We start from the raw sequence: 21576 nt of genomic DNA on the forward strand, positions 1-21576 counted from the left end.
TACGTAAAAAGCCTTAGTATCGATTGAAGAATCATCACTGGGCTTTTCGAACGTGCTATATGACACACAAAATTAACAGTTTTTAGACGTCCCAGTTTCAGTGGAAATTGTGGCATCAATAACAATTGCACTATTTATCCCTTCCTTTTCTTCTGCGACGGATGTTATGAGAGCAGTTCGATTATGGTCAGTGTCCATCTTATGCCGTTTATGTTGTGTCTGATTCGTATGGCTGTTGATTTATGTTACGGAAGCGCAGGGGAAGGAGGAGGATTGGGGTTTAATATCCCTCCCACATCGGTGACGTTAAGCACGGAGCACAAGCTCGCTTCACGAAAGGATAAGGAAGGAATTAGCTTGTCCCCTTTCAAAGTAACCATGCTGGCATTTGCACTTAGCGATTTAGTGAAACGTCGGAAAACTTAAATCTGGATGGCAAGATGCGAATTTGAACCATCGTCTTCCGGAATATTCTTCTATTGTGCTAACCAATGCGCCAGTGACGTATCCATCACAGAATTGTTTACAATTGGAGTCTAAAACAAGGTAGTTTTTAACTAATTTCGTTGTATAAATATACAGGACGATTCAGCTGGCCCTACCTGTGAATTTTATGAAACCTGCAACGCCTTCAAATACCACGAGTGACATTTCCATATTTTCTCCCACGCTACGAGCAAACTATTAGTCTTGTAGGAAAAATGAACAGATTTAAAGTAGTTAAATTTCGTACTGGGATACGTTTTCGCCAGAAGCCGGAGTTTTCAAACTATTCAAGAAGTACAAAAGTGATTTTCAAATGTGTTTTCCTTGAAAAATTCGAAAACTGTGGCCTCCAGTGAAAACGTATCTCAATACAAAAGGAAAACTACATTAAATTTCCTACGAAAAGTTCTGATTATTTTTTCTGTAGGACTGATAGTGTGCCGGCCGACGTGGCCGAGCGGTTCTAGGCGCTTCAGTTCAGAACCACGCTGCTGTTACGGTCGCAGGTTCGAATCCTGCCTCGGGCATGAATGAGTGTGACGTCCTTAGGTTAGTTAGGTTTAAGCAGTTCTAAGTCTAGGGGACTGATGACCTCAGATGTTAAGTCCCATAGTGCTCAGAGCCATTTGAACCGTTTTTGAACTGATAATTTGTGCACGTGGCGACCGAGAGGACATGAAACTCTTGTGCGTGGGTATAAAAGCGTCGTGGGTTGCATAAAACCTGTAGTTAGGGGCAGCTGAATCACTCTATATATGTAATCTTAGGCTTTCTATAGCACAATATGATGTTGTTCATTATCGTTTCACATTTATATCTGAAACTCTTTACCGTAAAGCTAATCTCAGACTGCTCTCAGTTCTGAGGTAATTGCAGTTACTTTAAAAAAAATAAAAATTGGACATTGTTTTAATGATTTCAGCTGTTTATCTCTTTAATTTCTGTATGGTTGTACAATTTCGGCCTTAGGCCATTTGCAAGTATCTGAAACGGAAGCATTATACATTGGATACATTTGTGACACTTGTGATTTTGAGATAGCAAAAAGTCATGTCTAAGCGCATTATAATTTACTTTATGGACGACTCGTTACTAATATATTATGTCATATACGCCCTTGTTCATAAGACTGCATGTAATGGTCATAAAATAATTTTCAAAAGTTTTCGATATGATAGTAGCAGTTTACTTTCGAGCAGTTATTGCAAAGCTCTATTGTGTAAGGTCGATGTTTTAACACACTTAACACTAGGAAGATTATAATTATTTAACAGAAATTTCTTAGTTCACCTACATATACCTGGATGTCGAAGTGATGACTGAACAAAATTTTCTCATATGAAACTGCGTCATGTTCGGAACGCTCCTGAGTGCAAGTAATACTATCAACTAACTAATTAAGGTACACTCCCTGACAAGACAAGTGAAGCACTCGAAAGACATTGGATACCACTGTAACTTCGTACAATCATTCACACCGTCAGTAGGTATACAAATGACTAGAGCTTCAATTCTCTGTGATATGGAGAACGGTCACCAGAACGCATTAGTGTTGCTTGTATTTAGTGTTGTTACAAGGCCTGGTGCGGCGTATAAAGGACTACAACAGCGTCAGATGTTAAATGATCTCTACGAAGGGATAGAAACGACACGTACACATCTGTGACAGCATTATCAGCTTCTCAATGAGTTTGGAAACGGTTTCCTTGAGGGTATCTGTTCGGCGGGCTGGTCGGATCGCGCAGTAGCCACATATGTGAGGTGTTCGTATGCGAAGCGGCCCTATGATGGACTACATGAGAATGTGAGGGCGGGATACTCATAAGCGTTACAGTTAATTACGTCTGACTACCACAAATGTTGATCGCCAGATTGTGCAGCCTTCTCATTGGCACTTGCCATCCGAGAACAAGTAATGGACTACGTGCAACGTTCTGTATTACCTTGCACTATTGTTCGGAGATTAGCATCAGACATACTTGGGTATTACTAACCAATGCGCAGGCTGCAGTAAACACTACATCACGGCTACTTTGGAGTGGTACCGTGTAGAAGAATCGTGGAGTGCTAATGAATGTCTCATTTTGTTCATCCATAAACTGCAATTTCGCACTACCCAAGATTACCAGCGTTGGCGAATATGGCAGCCACCCAGGGAGAGGCCCAATTCATCACTGTTACTCCTGGCGTCATGACATGTGGAGCCATTGGGTTTGGCTACAAGTCAGATATTCTAGTTATTGAGGGAATTCTAACGATACAACAGTATGTCAGGGTTATCCTGCGTCCTCATGTATTACCTGTCATGCGACGAAATCGTAGAGCCACTTTTCAGCAGGACAATGTTCTTTCACACGTGGTATGTTTCTCGTTGAACTGTATACTTGATGCTGATGTGGACAGCAAGGTCCCCGACAGAACATGTGCGGGACTAGCTTCCACACAAACTCCATCCAATTACAGTCTAAAGAATATTAATGAGCAATTACAACAGTTGTAGGCCTGCTAGTTTGAGGACAGGTTACAACGAATTTATGATACAAATTTTAACCGAATCACTGCATGAATCCAGGTCAGATGGAGTGCAACATCATAATGAGAAGTGGATTCATAGCGCCAGTTAATTATAAATGTGACTCGGATATATAATCACTAAAAGAAAGTGAAATACGTCCTCAATCCATTAACCGTTGTGACAGTTTCTTTTAGTTCAGTGTCTGTACTTCACTCTTCATCGAGGACAACGTGCTGCACCTTGCCTGCACGGTTGCACCAATTAGGTGTCACAAGAGGAATGTATTTTCTTTATTATGTATCGGTGTGGTAATAAATCAAAGCTTTAAAAAAATACAGAAATACCAAATTAACTTGGATTCGTCTATCTATGGGACAGAGACTATAATGCATCATAGGGCGAGATGGGTGGTATACCGAGAGAGCATATGTGGAAAAAGCTCACTGAAAACATTCTCGAATAGTGTAATTGCATAGACCACAGAATATAGATTAACAAGTTCAGCATATAATTATAGCATCTACTATCAATGCTGTATATTCTACACAGGCAATAACAGTCCGCAGCTCGTGGTAGTGCGGTAGCGTTCTCGCTTCCCACGCCCGGGTTCCCGGGTTCGATTCCCGGCGGGGTCAGGGATTTTCTCTGCCTCGTGATAACTGGGTGTTGTGTGATGTCCTTAGGTTAGTTATGTTTAAGTAGTTCTAAGTTCTAGGGGACTGATGACCATAGATGCTAAGTCCCATAGTGCTCAGAGCCATTTGAACCATTTTGAACAGGCAATAACAGATTACAATTTCCTTCATCTATTCATAAGCTCTTGTTCAGAAACTTTACATCAACGTTCCTGTACCCACGATTGCAAAAGCAGGTTTTGAAACAGTACACATGTCACAGAACTTGATTCTAGAACATAACTTTTTTATCGATTTTATGGAACTGTGGGTGCGATGTGTTATCCACACGCGTACAACTGCAAAAAGCACAGTAGCAAGGATAATCTACTCCTTAACCATTCAATGCCGAAAACGTGTTCCTTCTCCGAACCTGTTTGAAGTGCGTAGCCTTGAGGAGAGGACGAGCGTGCGGTAAGACCTCGACAGTCTGCGTCATTCGCCTGTGAGAGCAGTGCGGGTAAACATGTGGTCGCACCGGCTGTGCATTGTGCTGGCTGTACTAGTGGCGTTCGCCAGCGCGGAGGACAACGGGTCTTTGACAGAAGTCCCCAACTTCCAGATACCTCTTGCTGTCGATTTGCCGAACCGATGTCCAACTGGCACTGTTTCTGTTAACGAACAGTGCATCAAGACGGTCAGCTTACCACCGGTGAGTTAAGTAGTTTACCTGTTCGAGTCATTCAGTCATTTTTATCGGAACCTCAAGTTGACTTCACGTCTGCACGCACAGTCTCATCCAAAATCATTAGTGCTTTAGAAAATGGTCTACGGCAAATAAACCTTGACCTGGATTAATCTCAAGCGATGGGACATGACACATACAAGTGAAAATTTAATTACTTCTTATTCAGTGCACGAGTATTGGAATTACCTTTCTTGTTCTTACGTGTAAAACATAAATGGCGGCACAACTGCAAACTGTAATATCGTAAACAAAAAGAATGCTTCAGTTAGTGGCTATCGTCTCGGAATCTTCAGCTGAGCCTGCCGGTGTGGCCGAGCGGTTCTAGGCGCTTCAGTCTGGAACCGCGCAACCGCTGCGGTCGCAGGTTCGACTCCTGCCTCGGGCATGGATGTGTGTGATGTGGTTAGTTAGGTTTCAGTAGTTCTAAATTCTAGGGGACTGATGACCTCAGATGTTAAGTCCCGTAGTGCTGAACCATTTTTTTCTTCAGCTGACTGTGGTTCAAAGATCTGACTTTCTGTCAGAACCTGTGGCTGGCATTGTCAAAGATTCACTTTATACTGCCATGAGTAATGGAGGTTTAAATTTTGACAATGTCAGCCACTTTTGGGTTGCGAAATATCAGAAAAATCGTGAAACCGACGTTGACCGTAGATCCCGAGACCCTAGTCAACCGGCAACCACGAAAACCTCTAGAGTTCTGTATAAATGGCTACGTCACCTTCACTATAAATCATTTGACATCCTCTTTTAGGTAAACGCCTCTTCTTCAGCTTTGTACATCTGTTGCAGTGAGTCATACGTACCCATGTTGCTTCTAATGCCTTCTAATCTCATCTATCAACGTACCATTGAGTCATGCTACCTGTTCTTTCTTATGTCTTGCAAAGCAGCAACATACTTCTTCAGTCCATCTAACGTGAATCTGCCTAGTTGTATCCCTCGAAGGTATCCATTTCATTTACATCACTGTCATAACCACATCTGTCCCTCGAGTGTGTTCCCTGACCCATTTTGTCGCTGAGGAACCCTTTCTTTTTGAACGTTTTTAATATCGAACTTCAGGTTTCACGGCCATCGCTCGAAATTGGTAACATCCACTCTTAAAAATGTCTGGCTGCAATTTTAGTGCTACAAAACGTATTTATTTTACAAAACCGCTGTCGATAACAAGATCATTAGGAACAGAACCCAATTTTGGATGTAGTGAATATGGAGCAAGATATTATCAGTGTTCTTTCCACATGAGCAGTCTCGCCATTCGTATTTATTATTTATTGAAACCACGGGAAACATAAATCACGATACCCAATTGGAGCTTTGTGGTTCGCTTTTTGCGACTTGGAATCCAATGGCCTGGTGAGTGAGCCACCTCACTCTGTAACTGACGTAAATAGAAAACTTCAAGAGTTTCTGTAACTTCTGTATTACATTATGTCATTTATATTTCGATGCGTTGAATGTATAACTTGTGTTAGCCCTCTGTGTTTCCTCAGCAGAATTACTTAGAATCGTTCAGTGTAAACATTTTCATTAACGTTTAGTGTAATGCGAATCCTCGCGGGTCTCTAGAGTAGCATCAGCAAGGAATTCCTTACAACCAAATCGTCTCTCTGCTTGCTTGCGGCACAGTGCATTCGGCCAAGTTTTCAATATCAACTTCCATTTCTCCACGCATCTACAAATATAGCACGCATTATCTTTTGGTATTGCCATGCTTTTGCGAAGTATAAATGTTTACTAAAGAAAACCGTATAAACTAGACAAAAACAAATAGTCTAGACAACTATCAAATTGGGTGTAAAGGATAAGGTATAAACACGTTATGAACCTATGATCCGTTAAGTCTGAGGGATCCCATGTTAATAAAAAGGTACCCGACATTTTCTCATAGCCATACAACTAGCTCAACTGGCCCAGCTGAAGTTTTAATTTAACAGATGACGGCAACTGGATGAAATTCAGATCGGGAAAAAGTATTCAGAGGCAAAAAAAAAGCCAAAATTTAAAATTTTTGCTCTCACAGTCATGAAGTTTATTTTATATCAAAATATCTTTATTCCAAATTTTGTAAGGTATTCCTGAAAATGGGGCACAATATACTTGTGAAGGTTTAATACCCAGATATTTTGCTTAGTAGGGGCTGGTTAACTATCTAATTAAAACGCGTAACATTTTGGTGAAATGGCACTCACAACAGGCAGTTCTATTGATTTTCTTTTGCATGTAGCAGCTAAGTGAGTGTAAATAATAACACAATACGTCTGTTTGCCTTCTTCCGCCATATACCAACTATTATTGCACCAGAGAAGCTACCACATAACAGTCGGTAGCGTGTTATACGGCAATAGAGAGCTACATATTTCGAGTTTGTGACTTTTTTTTCACTTACTCATACTCTAAGTTTGCTATTGATATTTAGTTACTTTCGTAGTTTGCGCGATGGTTCCATGTTACTGTCACTGCACAATAACAGAAGTCATTCTTGTTCCAGGTACATTATGCGCTGTTTCTCGAAGATAATCCACCTCATAATTCAGATATGATTTCAGAATGTCTGTATCGGTTTATTTTTCATAGAATAATGCTTTTTCTATATGCTTACGGTAGACTGTCTGTATGCTAAAATGACACGTTCTTGCAAAAAACACCTTGAAATACAAATAACAGGCAAATGAGGTAGTACTCAAAATAGTCAAAGGAAAATACAGAATCAGAACAACAAATATTTTCCTGCCTTTCCCCGCGTTCGTCACTAACGGTGCTGGCGTTATCGGAAAATAAATGCAAATGATTATTGAATACATGTAGTTTAAATTACATGTTATATCGCATAAGGCGGTGTGATTTCAGTAGTTCCTGTACAGTGTCGTGATAGTTCTTTGTCCTATGGTTACCCAAAAGTATCTTGCAATTGCTTAGGAGGTACACCCATGCCGAGCGGTTCTAGACTCTTCAGTCCGTAACCCCGCTGCTGCTACGGTCGCAGATTGGAATCCTGCCTCGGGCATGGATGTGTGTGATGTCCTTAGGTTAGTTAGGTGTAAGTAGTCCTAAGTCTAGGGGACTGATGACCTCAGATGTTAAGTTCCATAGTGCTTAGAGCCAATTTTTGAAGTACATCCATGTCATCTTCCAACATCACTCAACAAATCAAGGAAATCTTCATCAGGCATTAATTAACTGGTATACTGTCCTACAAGTAAACCCTCCTTTATTTTTGGTTCACTGAACCCTGATTTCTTGCAAATACATGAATCTACGTGAAGTTTTTCCATGGATTTTTATCTATGGCTTTCACAGTTTTGACGAGACCAAATTTAATGTGAACTCAGGTAGACACAAATTTTGGATTCAACAACACATTGTCGTCAGGTCCAGGCATAGTTTACTCAGAGAAGGCTATTTTCTCCAGTATAGTGATTTTCCTGTCCCTGCTGTGATATATGCATAGAGCATAGCAGTGATCTGTGTACTTGAGCTGTATGCCGATATGAGGGAATTGACCTCGTAATCTTTATCTATATGGAATTTGTATTTCTCACATTGAATAAGTGCGAGTAGCAGTTCCCATATATGTCCCTTGGATTACCTGCACGAGCGCGGAACAGAAGGAAATTTATTCTCATTGTAGAGACGTACTGCTTTCACACTAACCGTGCTGGAAACTGTAAGCAATCGTCCCTCACTTACTCTGATCATACCAGTGTCTCTGTAAAGGACTCGATATTACTTCAAAGTCAAATAGTGTGGCTCATTTGATGCACATAGACCATGAAATGTTGACCTGCTGATCACCTTCGCTGTCTTCTACGTGCCTGCCACTGCACTCATCTTCACTGACTGACACATTCTCAGGAGGCAGTGGTACCGGCAAAGCTTCCCTGTGACTTTTTTTTTTCATCTCACAGTAGTAACTGCAACGTATGCCCTCAATTATTTGCTGGATGTATTCCAATATCTGTGTTCAACTACAGTTTTTACCTTCTATAGTTACGGTGGTAATTATTATCTGGTGTCTAAACAGGTATCCTGCCATCCTGTCCCTACTTCTTGTTAGTGTTTTCCACAAGTTCGTTACCTTGTCGATTCTGCGGGAAAACTCCTCGTACCTTATCTGACCACCAACTTTTCAATATTCTTCTATAGAATCACATTTCAAATGCATCATTGTCTTCTGTTTCGGTTTTCCCACAGTCCATGTTGCACTATCTTATATGCTATGCTCCCGACGAATAATCTCAGAAATTTCTTTCTCAAATTAAGCCCTATGATTGGTAGTACTACATTCTATTGGCCAAGAATGCCATTTTTGTCATTGCCAAGCTTATGTCTTCTTTTTCCATCAATCATCGGCTTTTTGCTCTCGAGGTACCAGTATTTCATAACTTGGTTTACTTCCTGCTCCCCAGTTCAAATGTTATGTTTCTCGCTATTCTCGATTCTGCTACTTCTCATTACTTTTGTCTTTCTTCATGTTACACTCAATCCATATTCTGCATTCGTTAGACTGTCCATTCCATTCAACAGATCCTGTAATGCGTTCATCAGTTTCACTGAGAATAGCTATATCATCAGAGAATCTTATCACAGATATAATTTCACCCTGAGTTTTATTCCCAATTAATCGCACTTTTGAACCTTCCTGTCACTGCTTCTTTGATGTATTCATTGAGCAGTGGGGATGAAAGACTGCATTCCTGTCTTACAACCTTTTCATCCTGAGCACTTCGTTCTTGATCCTCCACTTTTATCGTTCCCTCTTGCTTCTTGTACACACTGTACATTACTCAACTATCCTTATACCTTACTCCTACTTCTTTCAGAATTTCTAACACCTTGCAGCACTTCACATTCTCGACGCTTTTTACTGTTCAATAAAACCTATGAACGTATCTTGATACTTCTTCAGTCTCACTTCCATTACCCATCGCAAGGGCTTCTCGTGCCTTTACTGTGGGCTCCTGCCCACTCTTCTCGGATAGAGCGCCTAAGGGATGCTGCATTCTCGGAATGCTATATAACAATTCAGGGAAATAGCGTTAGTACTTTTACTTCAATAAAGCAGATTGGCAATACTTAACTCTGAATTTACAAAGGTGTCGCAAGCGATGGGCGACACGCAAACAAGTTAGAGCCCTTTGCTGTGTACAATGTCCATGAAAGCAACCGATATGGATCACACGTCACTGATATTGTAGTGCCGGAGTACTACTGTCCTAATACTGTATGAATACTGTCCGAATAATGTGCAAATACTGAGCGGTCGAGGCTCGCGGGGGCGGTGCTTATATTCTCTTCTCGTTGAGGCGCTCCTGTCATGGTGCGATGCTAATCAGCACACCATTGGCCGACGTCGTCTCACCGCCTCCACTTCTCTTGCGTTCTTCATCTTCGGTTTCCGCGCTTGTGGTTACGCCAGAACATTTACCTTTCCTGATGCCAAACTGATGGCCCTATAACAGACCTCAAATTTATATTTCTTTCTTCTGTATATTCCTCATGTCCCGTTAAACTGACGGTGAGATGATTCTTATGCTCCTCGGGGTCTTCCTAACTTTGGAACTGCGTGGTTGATATTTTTTCGAATGTTTTGTGGTATATTGCCATTCTTTTATACACTGCTGGCCATTAAAATTGCTACACCATGAAGATGACGTGCTACAGACGCGAAATTTAACCGACAGAAAGAAGATGCTGTGAAATGCAAATGATTAGTTTTCAGAGCATTCACACAAGGTTGGTGCCGGTGGCGACACCTACAATATGCTGACATGAGAAAAGTTTCCAACCGATTTCTCACACACAAACAGCAGCTGACCGGCGTTGCATGGTGAAACGTTGTTGTGACGCCTCGTGTACCGAGGAGGAATGCGCACCATCACGTTTCCGACTTTGATAAAGGTCGGATTGTAGCCTATCGCGACTGCGGTTTATCGCATCGCGACATTGCTGCTCGCGGTGGTCGAGATCCAATGACTGTTAGCAGAATATGGAATCGGTGGGTTCAGGAGGGTAATACGGAACGCCGTGCTGGATCCCAACGGCCTCGTATCACTAGCAATCGAGATGACAGGCATCTTATCCACATGGCTGTAACGGATCGTGCAGCCACGTCTCGATCCCTGAGTTAACAGATGGGGACGTTTGCAAGACAACAGCGATCAGCACGAACAGTTCGACGACGTTTGCAGCAGCATGGACTATCAGCTCAGAGACCATGGCTGCGGTTACCCTTGACGCTGCATCACAGACACGAGCACCTGCGATGGTGTACTCAACGACGAACCTTGATGCACTAATGGCAAAACGTCATTTTTTCGGATGAACGCCGGCCGCTGGTAGCCGAGCGGTTCTGGCGCTACAGTCTGGAACCGCGCGGCAGCTACGGTCGCAGGTTCGAATCCTGCCTCGGGCATGGATGTGTGTGTTGTCCTTAGGTTAGTTAGGTTTAAGTAGTTCGAAGTTCTAGGGGACTTATGACCTCAGCAGTTGAGTCCCATAGTGCTCAGAGCCATTTGAACCATGTTTTTTTCGGATGAATCCAGGCTCTGTTTACAGCATCGTGACGGTCGCACCCTTCATTCGGTCCCTGCGAAACCTACATTTCAGCAGGATAATGCACGACCGCATGTTTCAGGTCCTGTACGGGCCTTTATGGATACATAAAATGTGCGACTGCTGTCCTGGCGAGCACATTCTCCAGATCTCTCACCAATTGAAAACGGCTGGTCAATGGCGGCCGAGCAACTGGCTTGTCACAATACGACAGTCACTACTCTTGATGAACTGTGGTATCGTGTTGAAGCTGCATGGGGAGTTATATCTGTACAAACTATCCAAGCTCTGTTTGACCCAATGCCCAGACGTATCAAGGCCGTTATTACGGCCAGTGGTGGTTGTTCTGGGTACTGATTTCTCAGGATCTATACACCCAAATTGCGTGAAAATGTAATCACATGTAGTTCTAGTATGATATATTTGGTAATGAATAACCGTTTATCATTTGCATTTCTTCTTAGTGTAGCAATTTTAATGGGCAGTAGTGTATTATAAGCACCAACGTCAGTAGTCGTTGTGTTGCCACTTCCACTATTGATTTGAGAAATTCTGATGAAATTTTCGCATCCCTACTGTCTTATTTGATCTTAAGTCGTCAAAAGGTATTTTAAATTTTTATTTATTTTATTTATTTATTTATTGTTCCGTGGGACCAAATTAAGAAGAAGTCTCCATGGTCATGGAACGAGTCAATATATGAAATTCTAACACGATATTAGAAACAAATAAAATGAAATTTAAAAAAAACATGCAGGTGACAAGTCGTAAGGTTAAATAAAGAAAATCAACAATGCAACACTTGAATTTGCTTAATTTTTTAGCTCTTCCAGGAGCTCCTCGACAGAATAGAAGGAGTGAGCCAAGAGGAAACTCTTCAGTTTATACTTAAAAGAGTTTGGGCTACTGTTAAGATTTTTGAGTTCTTGTGGTAGCTTATTGAAAATGGATGCAGCAAAATACTACACTCCTTTCTGCACAAGAGTCAAGGAAGTGCATTCCACATGCTGATTTGATTTCTGCCTAGTATTAACTGAGTGGAAGCTGCTAACTCTTGGGAATAGGCTAATATTGCTAACAACAAACGACATTAAAGAAACTATATACTTGAGGGCAATGTCAGACTTCCCAGACTATTGAATAGGGGTCGACAAGAGGTTCTCGAACTTACACCACATGTAGCTCGAACAGCCCGTTTTTGAGCCAAAAATACCCTCTTTGAATCAGAAGAATTACCCCAAAAAATAATACCATATGACATAAGCGTATGAAAATATTCGAAGTAGACTACTTTTCGTGTTGAAGTGTCACTTATTTCAGATACTGTTCTAATGGCAAATAAAGCAGCATTTAGTTTCTGAACAAGATCCTGGACAAGGGCTTTCCACAACAGCTTACTATCTATCCGAACGCCTAGGAACTTGAACTGTTCCGTCTCGCTTATAATGCCCATTCTGTCTGATCAAAATATCGGTTCTTGTTGAATTGTGAGTTATAAACTGTAAAAACTGAGTCTTGCTGTGATTTAGCATCAAATTATTTTCCACAAGCCACGAACTTATTTCATGAACTACATTATTTGTTACTGTTTCAATATTACACCCAACATCCTTCACTATCAAGCTGGTGTCATCAGCAAACAGAAATATTTTTGAATCACCTGTAATACTAGAAGGCATACCATTTACATAAATAAGAAACAGGAGTGGCCCCAACACCGACCCTTGGGGAACGCCCCACTTAACAGTGCCCCATTGAGACTGAACATCACTACCACTCTCAATATTGCGGAGAATTACCTTCTGCTTTCTGTTCTTAAAGTAAGAGGCGAACCAATTGTAAGCTACTCCCCTTACTCCATAATGGTCCAACTTCTGCAATAATATTTTGTGGTCAACACAGTCAAAAGCCTTCGTTAAATCAAAGAAAACACCTATCGTTCGCAACCTTTTATTTAATCCGTCCAAAACCTCACAGAGAAAAGAGAATATAGCATTTTCAGTTGTTAAACCATTTCTAAAACCAAACTGAACATTTGACAGCAAATTATGAGAATTTAAATGCTCCAGTAACCTTGTATATACAACCTTCTCGATAACTTTAGCAAACACCGATGGGCATAGAAATAGGTCTAACATTGTCAACATTATCAATGTCTCCCTTTTCATAAAGTGGCTTCACTACCGAGTACTTTAATCGGTCAGGAAACTCCACTACTAAAGGAAAAGTTACAGATATGGCTAAGTACTGGGCTAACATACATAGAACAATACTTCAGTATTCTGCTAGATACCCCGTCATATCCATGAGAGTTCTTGGTCTTTAGTGATTTAATTATTAACTCAATCTCCCTCTTGTCAGTATCATGGAGGAGCATTTCAGGTAACAGTTTCGGAACACTTTTTTCTAAGAGCGCTATATGATTCCCTGTTGGGACTAGGTTTCTATTTAGTTCACCTGCTATATTCAGAAAGTGATTATTAAATAGTGTACATATATGCGACTTATCAGTAACACGGACATTCCCACTACGCATGATTCTATATCCTCGACCTGTCTCTGCAGATCAGCCACTTCCTTTACGACTGACCATATGGTTTTAATTTTATCCTGAGACTTTGCTATTCTATCTGAATATCACGTACTTTTTGCCTTCCTAATAACATTTTTAAGCACCTTACAATACTGTTTGTAATGGGCTGCTGCATTTAGATTTTGACTGTTTCTAACGTTTTGATATAATTGCCACTTTGTTCTACAAGATATTCTTATCCCTCTAGTCAGCCACCCAGGCTGCCAGTTTGTGCTAGTACCCTGTTTTGAACGTTCTAACGGAAAGCAACTTTCAAAGAGCATGAGAAATGTCTTGAGAAAAGCATTATATTTATCGTCTACTGTATCAGCGCTATAAACATCTTGCCACTCTTGTTCCTTGATAAGGTTTACAAAGGTCTCTGCAGCAACTGGATCAGCTTTCCTAAACAGCTGATGACTATATTTAACACGTGTTGCCGCACAAAAACCTTTTAGAGTTAAAATTTGTGCATCATGATCTGAAAGGCCATTCACCTTTTTGCTAACAGAATGCCCTTCTAGTAATGAGGAATGAACAAAAATGTTGTCTATGGTTGTTCTACTGTTCCCTTGCACTCTCGTTGGAAAGAATACGGTTTGCATAAGATTATATTAATTAGAGAGGTCTACCAGCATCCTCTTCCTTGCACAATCACTTATACAATAAATATTGAAGTCACCACATATAACTAACTTTTTGTATTTCCTATAAAGTGAACCAAGAATCTCCTCTCGCTTTAGCAAAAATGTTGTGAAATCGGAGTCTGGGGATCTATAAATAACAACAGATAGAAGTTTAGCTCCGTTAAATTTAACCACACCTGCACAACATTTAAACACCTTTTCAGTGCAGTACTTTGAAACATCAATTGACTCAAATGGGATACCGTTTTTCACATACATGGCTACTCCCCCACACCGCAAAGAGCTCCTCGAAAATCTGCCAGCCAATCTGTATCCTGGTAAAGGACGCCTCTGAATTATCTCCTTATTTAAGAAGTGTTCAGATATACCAATAATTTCAGAGTCAACATCTATAAGCAGTTCTCTAACTTTATCTCTAATACCTTGTGTATGAAATATACTAATTCCCTCATTACTTGGATATCTAAGCTTTGTTAAAAGTGGTTCCTTTGTTAGAGAGACTTCCCTTAAGCAGGAATATCTATTAGCTAACTTCAATCTAAAAAAGGTGCAGCTCTAACACCCACTACTGCAGGAATTTTCCCATTAGTGATCCCACCAACCCCACCTTTGCTGTCACCTATAAGCTTTGCCAACCTCCCCTTCCCATACCTGTTGAGGTGCAGGCCATGTCTAGTGAAACCCGTCCTGCTGATAGACTCCACCGACAGCACTGAAATGTGACCCATGCTTTCTGTCATCAGCGTACCCCCAAGTCTCATGTTATTACGCCTGACGGCTGTATTAAGATGAGGCCGATCGTGACGCTGAAACAGCCCCACGAAATGCACATTCGTGTTGCCAGTCTGAGTGGCTATCTTTTCCAGGTCACCATCTATGTTATACTCCCCATCCCTATCAATACTATTGCTGACTGTAATACTGGATTCCCTATCACTACTCTGTCGGATACCGTTTCCCCTACTATCAGGCCATCAGACAACTCCTCCCTCTAATATAGCCCTTCCGTGCAATCTCTCCACCTATCCGCTTTCTCCTCTGCACTTACCGAGCGAGATGGCGCAGTGGTTAGACACTGGACTCGCATTCGGGAGGATTACGGTTCAATCCCGCGTCCGGTCTTTCTGATTTATCTTTTCCGTGATCTCCTTAAATCGCTCCAGGCAAATGCCGGGATGATATCTTTGAAAGGTCACGGCCGACTTCCATCTCCGTCCTTCCTTAATTCGATGAGACCGATGACCTCGCTTTCTGGTCTCCTTCCCGAAACAACCCAACCCAACCCCTGCACTTAAGAGTGGAATTCCCATGGCACTCTTAATGTTAACGCCCTCACTTTTGATTTATTTGTAGGTTATTTTGAATTTTCTGCGTGCTGAGTCATTTCTTTTTCTATATCTTCACAATTTTCATGCAGCCATTTCGCCTTAGCTTCCTTTCACTTCCTGTTTGTTTCACTTCTTAGTGACTTGTATTTCCATAATCCTGAATTTCCGTGGACATTTCCTACTTCCGTTTTTCGTCAATCAACTGAAATATTTCTTCTGTTACACATGGTTCCTTCGCAGTTATCCTCATTGTACCTATGTGTTTCTTTCAAGTTCTATGATTGCACTTTTTGGAGATGTCAATTCCTCTTCAATAGAATTTCCTGCTGAGCTATTCAGTATCGCAGTATACATAGCTTCAGGAAATTTCAAGCGTATCTCTTTATTCCTTAATACTGCTGTACACCAATTCTTTGCACACTGGTTCATCCTGATTAGTCTCTCAAATTCAATTCACTCCTCATATTACTAAATTGTGGGCTCAGTCTGTATCTACTCTTGGGTGCGCCTTATACTCCAGAATATGATTCCAGAAACTATGCGTAACCATGATGCAGTCTTACTGGAATCTTCGCGTATTTCCCACCCTTTCGCAACCTATACCTCCTACTTTTCTGGTTTTTGAACAGTTTCATATCCCTTTAGATAGTGAATTAACCGTACAATATCATCATATAATTTCTCTCTCTCTTCAGCCTATTCTTGCGACGTAGGCATGTATACAAGAGTTATTGTCGTCGGTGTTGGTTTGCTGTGGATTCTGTAAGGAACACTTCTAACATTGAACTGTTCACAGTAACCCACTCTCTACCCTATCTTCCCACTCATAACGAAACCAACTCCCGTTCTACCATTTCTGCTGCTGTTGATATTACTCTATACTCATCTGACCACAAATACTTACCTTCCTTCCATGTTTAATTCACTGACCCCTATGTGTACATAGAGCCTTAGTTTCCCTCCCGTTTTCCTTTCGTTGATTAATCAATTATTTTTTCATGGTCCCCACTCCATAGGCAGACCATTCCTGGAGATCCGAATGGGGGACTAGTCCGAAATATTTTGCCAATGCAGAGATCATCATGATACCTTTTCAATTACAGGCCACATGCTCTGTGGATACACAACCCCATTGCCTTGTACATCCTCATGCCTTTGATCACTGCTGATTCTTCCGCTTGTAGGTGCAGTTTCCCATTCCAAAGGCAAAAGAGAGTTCTGACCCTTTGTGCGCTCCTCCGGCCTCCTTCACAAGGCCGTTGGCAGAATGTGGGGTGACTTCTTAGCCTGGAAGTCTTCGCCCACCGTTGCTGATGATTTCCATTCAATATTTTAAGCGGTGGCAGGGTTCGAACCCGGGCTGAGGACCTTTTCATTAGTAATCAAAGACGCTACCCCGTTTTTTAAGGGTTTTATGAAGTCAGATCGTGGTTGGTGGAGGCAGGGATCCTGTGGTTGTGGTCCAAGGGATGAAATGATGTTTTCTAATTCTTCATTTGTATTTGTATTTTATTTTATCATATTTTTTGCGATTTATTGATGCATAACGTAACATTCATAAACTAAAGGCGCCATTTAATAAAACCAAACGTAAAACGGCTAGATTTAACGAATTCACTAGCAAAAGAAAAACAGGCCTCTGCAACGGCCCAGTTCGAATGTATCCAAGTCGGATTCTCGCTAACTTAGAAACGATATATAGTCCCTTAAGTACATCAGGCTTGAACATTAGATCCAGAACCTTGATCTACCACGTCATTTCACTTCTCGCACCCAGAACACCACAGTTAACCGGAAGTTCCGTGAATAAATAACCGGAGTAATTAGCAAAATATGCTCTATATTTCCCGTGTCACCACAAGATCATATCTTGCTCTTGCTGTATGTACCAGAATTCCATTGCGTCCTAGTCAAAGGACCGATACATATAATATCACATTTATCCGGTTTACGGCGTTTGTCCTGGTGGTGGGAAAGTTTACTTCGTCCAGGAAGAGTACGTCGTCAAGTTTGATCACCGTGTGGGCTGTACTAGGTGAAAGGGCCAACATTTTCGTCCTGAGAAGCCAACACTCGATTGCCTTGCCACAAACAGAACGCCGGATTCGACGACTATGCAGTGGGGGCAAATCGGCGTGTCGACCAGGTGAATAGACCGCAGTCATCGACCGCAAATTTGTCGTTAATCGCTACGTACCACAAAGTACTTACCTCCGTAGAGAGGGAGGAAAGGAGAGCCTTTCTCCACATGGTCTGCCAGTGTATTTCCATGTACTTTTGTTCGACCACGTTACGAGGTTGCTGTTGAAGCAAACTTCGATATACATCTTTCGTTGTGGGCAGCCTGATCTCCGGCAAACCATACTTAACGTAACTGTAATGGACTAAGAAGACCTGATGTGTGCGAGCGGTGCCGTGATGTCGCCAACATTGACTGATGGGCAGAGTGATTGGGGAGGTCGGGGCACTTAGTCGATAACAGCGCCCATAAAGGTGACGAGCTCGGCTCTCCAAAAGCGTTGCATCGTACTAAGAAATATCGCACGCGCCCTGCTCCTAGCTCTTAGGAGTCTCATACCTCCTTCTGTCGGTGAAAGAGCAGCATCAATGTATCATAGCAGATTTAAAAAAAAAAAAGGAAGTCAGCCCACATTAAATGTTCGAAGGCTAACTGTAAAGTGATAATGGTGGCTATTAAGTTAATGCGATCGTTGTGGGCAACGGCAGTATGTGCGCTAAATGACCTATTTTTGGTGCCAAACAGGCGTTGACATACTGTGCATTCTGGAACATATTTGTTGCTAGCAGTGCATGTTGTCGTACCAGTGAGCAAATCTGCCGCAGTAAGAGTCGATAATTGCCCGATGCTTTATCTGGTCTACTTCCGTGGAACACCACTCCCAGACACTTGAGAGTGGACACCTAGGTATTGGACAGTGCTGTCTCTGACGGCAGGCCTCTGCCCACTTCCATACATCGCGTCTTTGGTAGGTTAGTGTTACTACTCGCCACCTCTTCATACTGCTGAAGCCATCCCAGCGCCACCTGGATGTCGTCTCCTGACCTGACCAAATTAACGCTTTGTCAGCGTATGCGCGGCATGGGAAAGAGTCGGTCCGTAATTGGACGCCTTCCAGACGCCGTCGGAGGACGTGACTGCCAGTAAGATGACCGAAGGGGGAAACCTTGCCGCACTGAGCGCTGAATCGTGATAGGCTCTGAGTCAGTATCATTTACCAAGACTATCGAGCGTGAACCGAGAATCAACCGCACGATCGTGTCTACACATGTGAGGTGGATTCCCATCCGTTCCATGACCTCACATAGAAACTCATGGTCCACTCGGTCGAAAGCGTGATCGAAATCCACTGCCACCAGGGCTCCTCGTAACGTACATGGCGTTATCAATATTATGACATCATTGTATCCCACTAGTGCCGTGTGTATTTTGCTCTCTGCAACTAGAAACGTTTGATCTAAATGTATTTTGTTCTTTGTTGCCGCTTGAAGAAGGGCACAAAGAATATTTTCAACGATTTTGTAGTCTGCGTTCGATAACATCAAAGGCCGGTGGTCTTCTACGACCAGCACTTGGTTTTGGAACCAATTCATTGTACATCTGTACCCACGTCTTTCCCTTCAGAGGAGCAAAGGGGGAGCAAGAGGGAATTCGTCCGGTCCAGGAGATTTGTTTAACACATTACACCTTAGAACAGTGTCCAGATCATCAACGCTAACTTTAGCCTTAAGGCAGTCCACAGCATTGGAATGCTCGGACGCTAGCATTACTCGCAGCATACCAGCGTGTCGAGCTCTGTCCAGCTCGTCCTCCGCATAGAAAGTGCGATAGTGGTGAGTAAAAGTACACTCAATATCCATCCGTATCGTGGCCCGCGATCCAACGGTTATTTGGCCGCCCTTATAAGTGTACTCCTCCACTGCCGCCTTTCTCCCACTATATGGTGAAATTACGGTTGTTCGTTGCGCAATCCATCGGACATCCTCGCACGTGCTTTAACTCCTTTCATAACACTCTGTAAAAAGCAGCAGTTGTGCTTTGATATGTTGAACAGCCCTCTGACGGTTGTGAGCCCGAGTTTGCGTCGCCAACTCAAATAGGGCTTTGCCAATGTGAGTTATCGTCGCCATATCGTCTGAAAGTTCTGCTTAATGCCAGTTTGACACAGCAGACCCGCCATTTAAGAGTGGACGCCGTTGAGATTGACGCCACATTTCTTCAACCTCCCGCAAACAGTTCTCATCCTGCAGGTAGGTAACGGTGACCTTTCATAGACCCTTGCTGCGCCATGTCGTGGCAGAGCGATAGTGCAGGTGTAAACCTGATAGTCTATAAAGGCCGTAGGCCACACCTTAGCGTCAATGGTAGCCGTGCGAAGCCCACGCGCCACATTCATCCTATCTAGTCATAGACCCTTGCTGCGCCATGTCCTTTGTCGTGGCAGAGCGATAGTGCAGGTGTAAACCTGATAGTCTATAAAGGCCGTAGGCCACACCTTAGCGTCAATGGTAGCCGTGCGAAGCCCACGCGCCACATTCATCCTATCTAGTCGACTAGCTGAATAGCTTGTAAGGTACTCATTTCCGTGGCTGTTGCCGCTGTTTCATTTCCCAGGTGTCATGCAGTTCAAGGCCCTAGACGGGCAAGCGACGTTGTGTGGGCGTTGGTCCTCGGGTTGCAGATAGCAGTTAAAGTGGCCGTCGACGATTTAATCCTCCGGGCGTCCTCGAAAGTGCGGTGACACTTCCACTGTGTAAAAGGTAGTGCATTCATGTGTATTCGTCGAGTCAGACGACGCATAAACTGTCACCAAGTGGCTATCCCCTAAAGTCAGGGCAACATTACGGGGCGACGGTAAGTAATCCACAAGTTCTGTCACTATTCCTTCTCGTAACAGTATGGCTGTACCACCGCTACTGTCGGGACCTATTAAACAATAGGCGTCAGACCCATATAACTCTATTGGGGTGTGATTCTGTACCTCCTGCAGAAAAGCTATCTCGATGTCCTCTGCCAGTAGCGTACCTCAAAACATTTGGATCATTACCGGGTAGCCCGTACCGTTGATGTTAATTGTACCTATAGAGTGGGCGTCGAACGTCGTATGGACTGTGCACTGCTAGAGCATCACGCACCAACGAATCGGCTGGGTACGAAGCATTCTTCTTGGATCGGGACAGCACAATTGAACGTCCACCTCCTCCAACCCGTTAATTTGGTCCATTTCTTGTGCTCAGTGTCCCATTGTATTGATGGGGACGCTCGCTGTCAAAGGGTTTTTGTCTCTAGTGCTGGCAGGTGAGACGTCATCCAGTAGCATAGTTGCACCCATCGCGTCACCTTGAGATTGTCGATCCACCAAGGGCTGTAGTACAGACGCTGTGGGTCTGACGTCGTCCTTGCCAGTCGGTGGAAACGAATCGTGATCGTTCTCACTATCTTGTTCATCGCCTCGGTTGTACTGCTCGTCTTTTGTGGCAGCCACCGCTTCTCCTGCTTATTCAGCGACTGCTGTTTTCGTTGTCGCGTCTCGACATCTGGAGATGGATGCTGTTCACTGCGATCCTCTTGCGGATCCGCTTCCATATCTGAAGATGGGAGCACGGAAGGACCTCCACTCTGCAGCAGCTGTGGGGCGTTTCGTTGATGGCGTGACGAGTTCACCTCCTCCGCTAATGACGTGCAATCGGGGACTACTTGTAGACAATGTGCAACGGCAGACGTATACGTAGCCCACGTTGTTGGGCAGCGCTTCCACGTAAATAAAAGGCCATGTCATATGACGTGGCGGGCGCAGAAGACAGTCAGTTCGGACATGATCTTCCTGACGGCAGCCAGAGCTGGTCATCGGTTGGTCATCAATAATGGCGATGCCCGACAATCAATTATTGACTCGTAAGATAATATGTGCCCCCCAAATTCAGCCCCCTATTTGGGGCACCCTGTTATGTACGGGATACGTCTCGAAGCTGGTCCATTTTTCAGCAACTTGATTAAGAACTGTGCCATGTGGGCAAAATTCTGCGTAGTCAGCAGGAAATCCGAACAGAACTTCGGATACATGTACCCGTTCCAACTCCGAGACCTGC

This window comes from Schistocerca cancellata, chromosome 3 (genome assembly GCF_023864275.1).
Source record: "Schistocerca cancellata isolate TAMUIC-IGC-003103 chromosome 3, iqSchCanc2.1, whole genome shotgun sequence".
In the NCBI taxonomy this organism is placed as follows: Eukaryota; Metazoa; Arthropoda; class Insecta; order Orthoptera; family Acrididae; genus Schistocerca; species Schistocerca cancellata.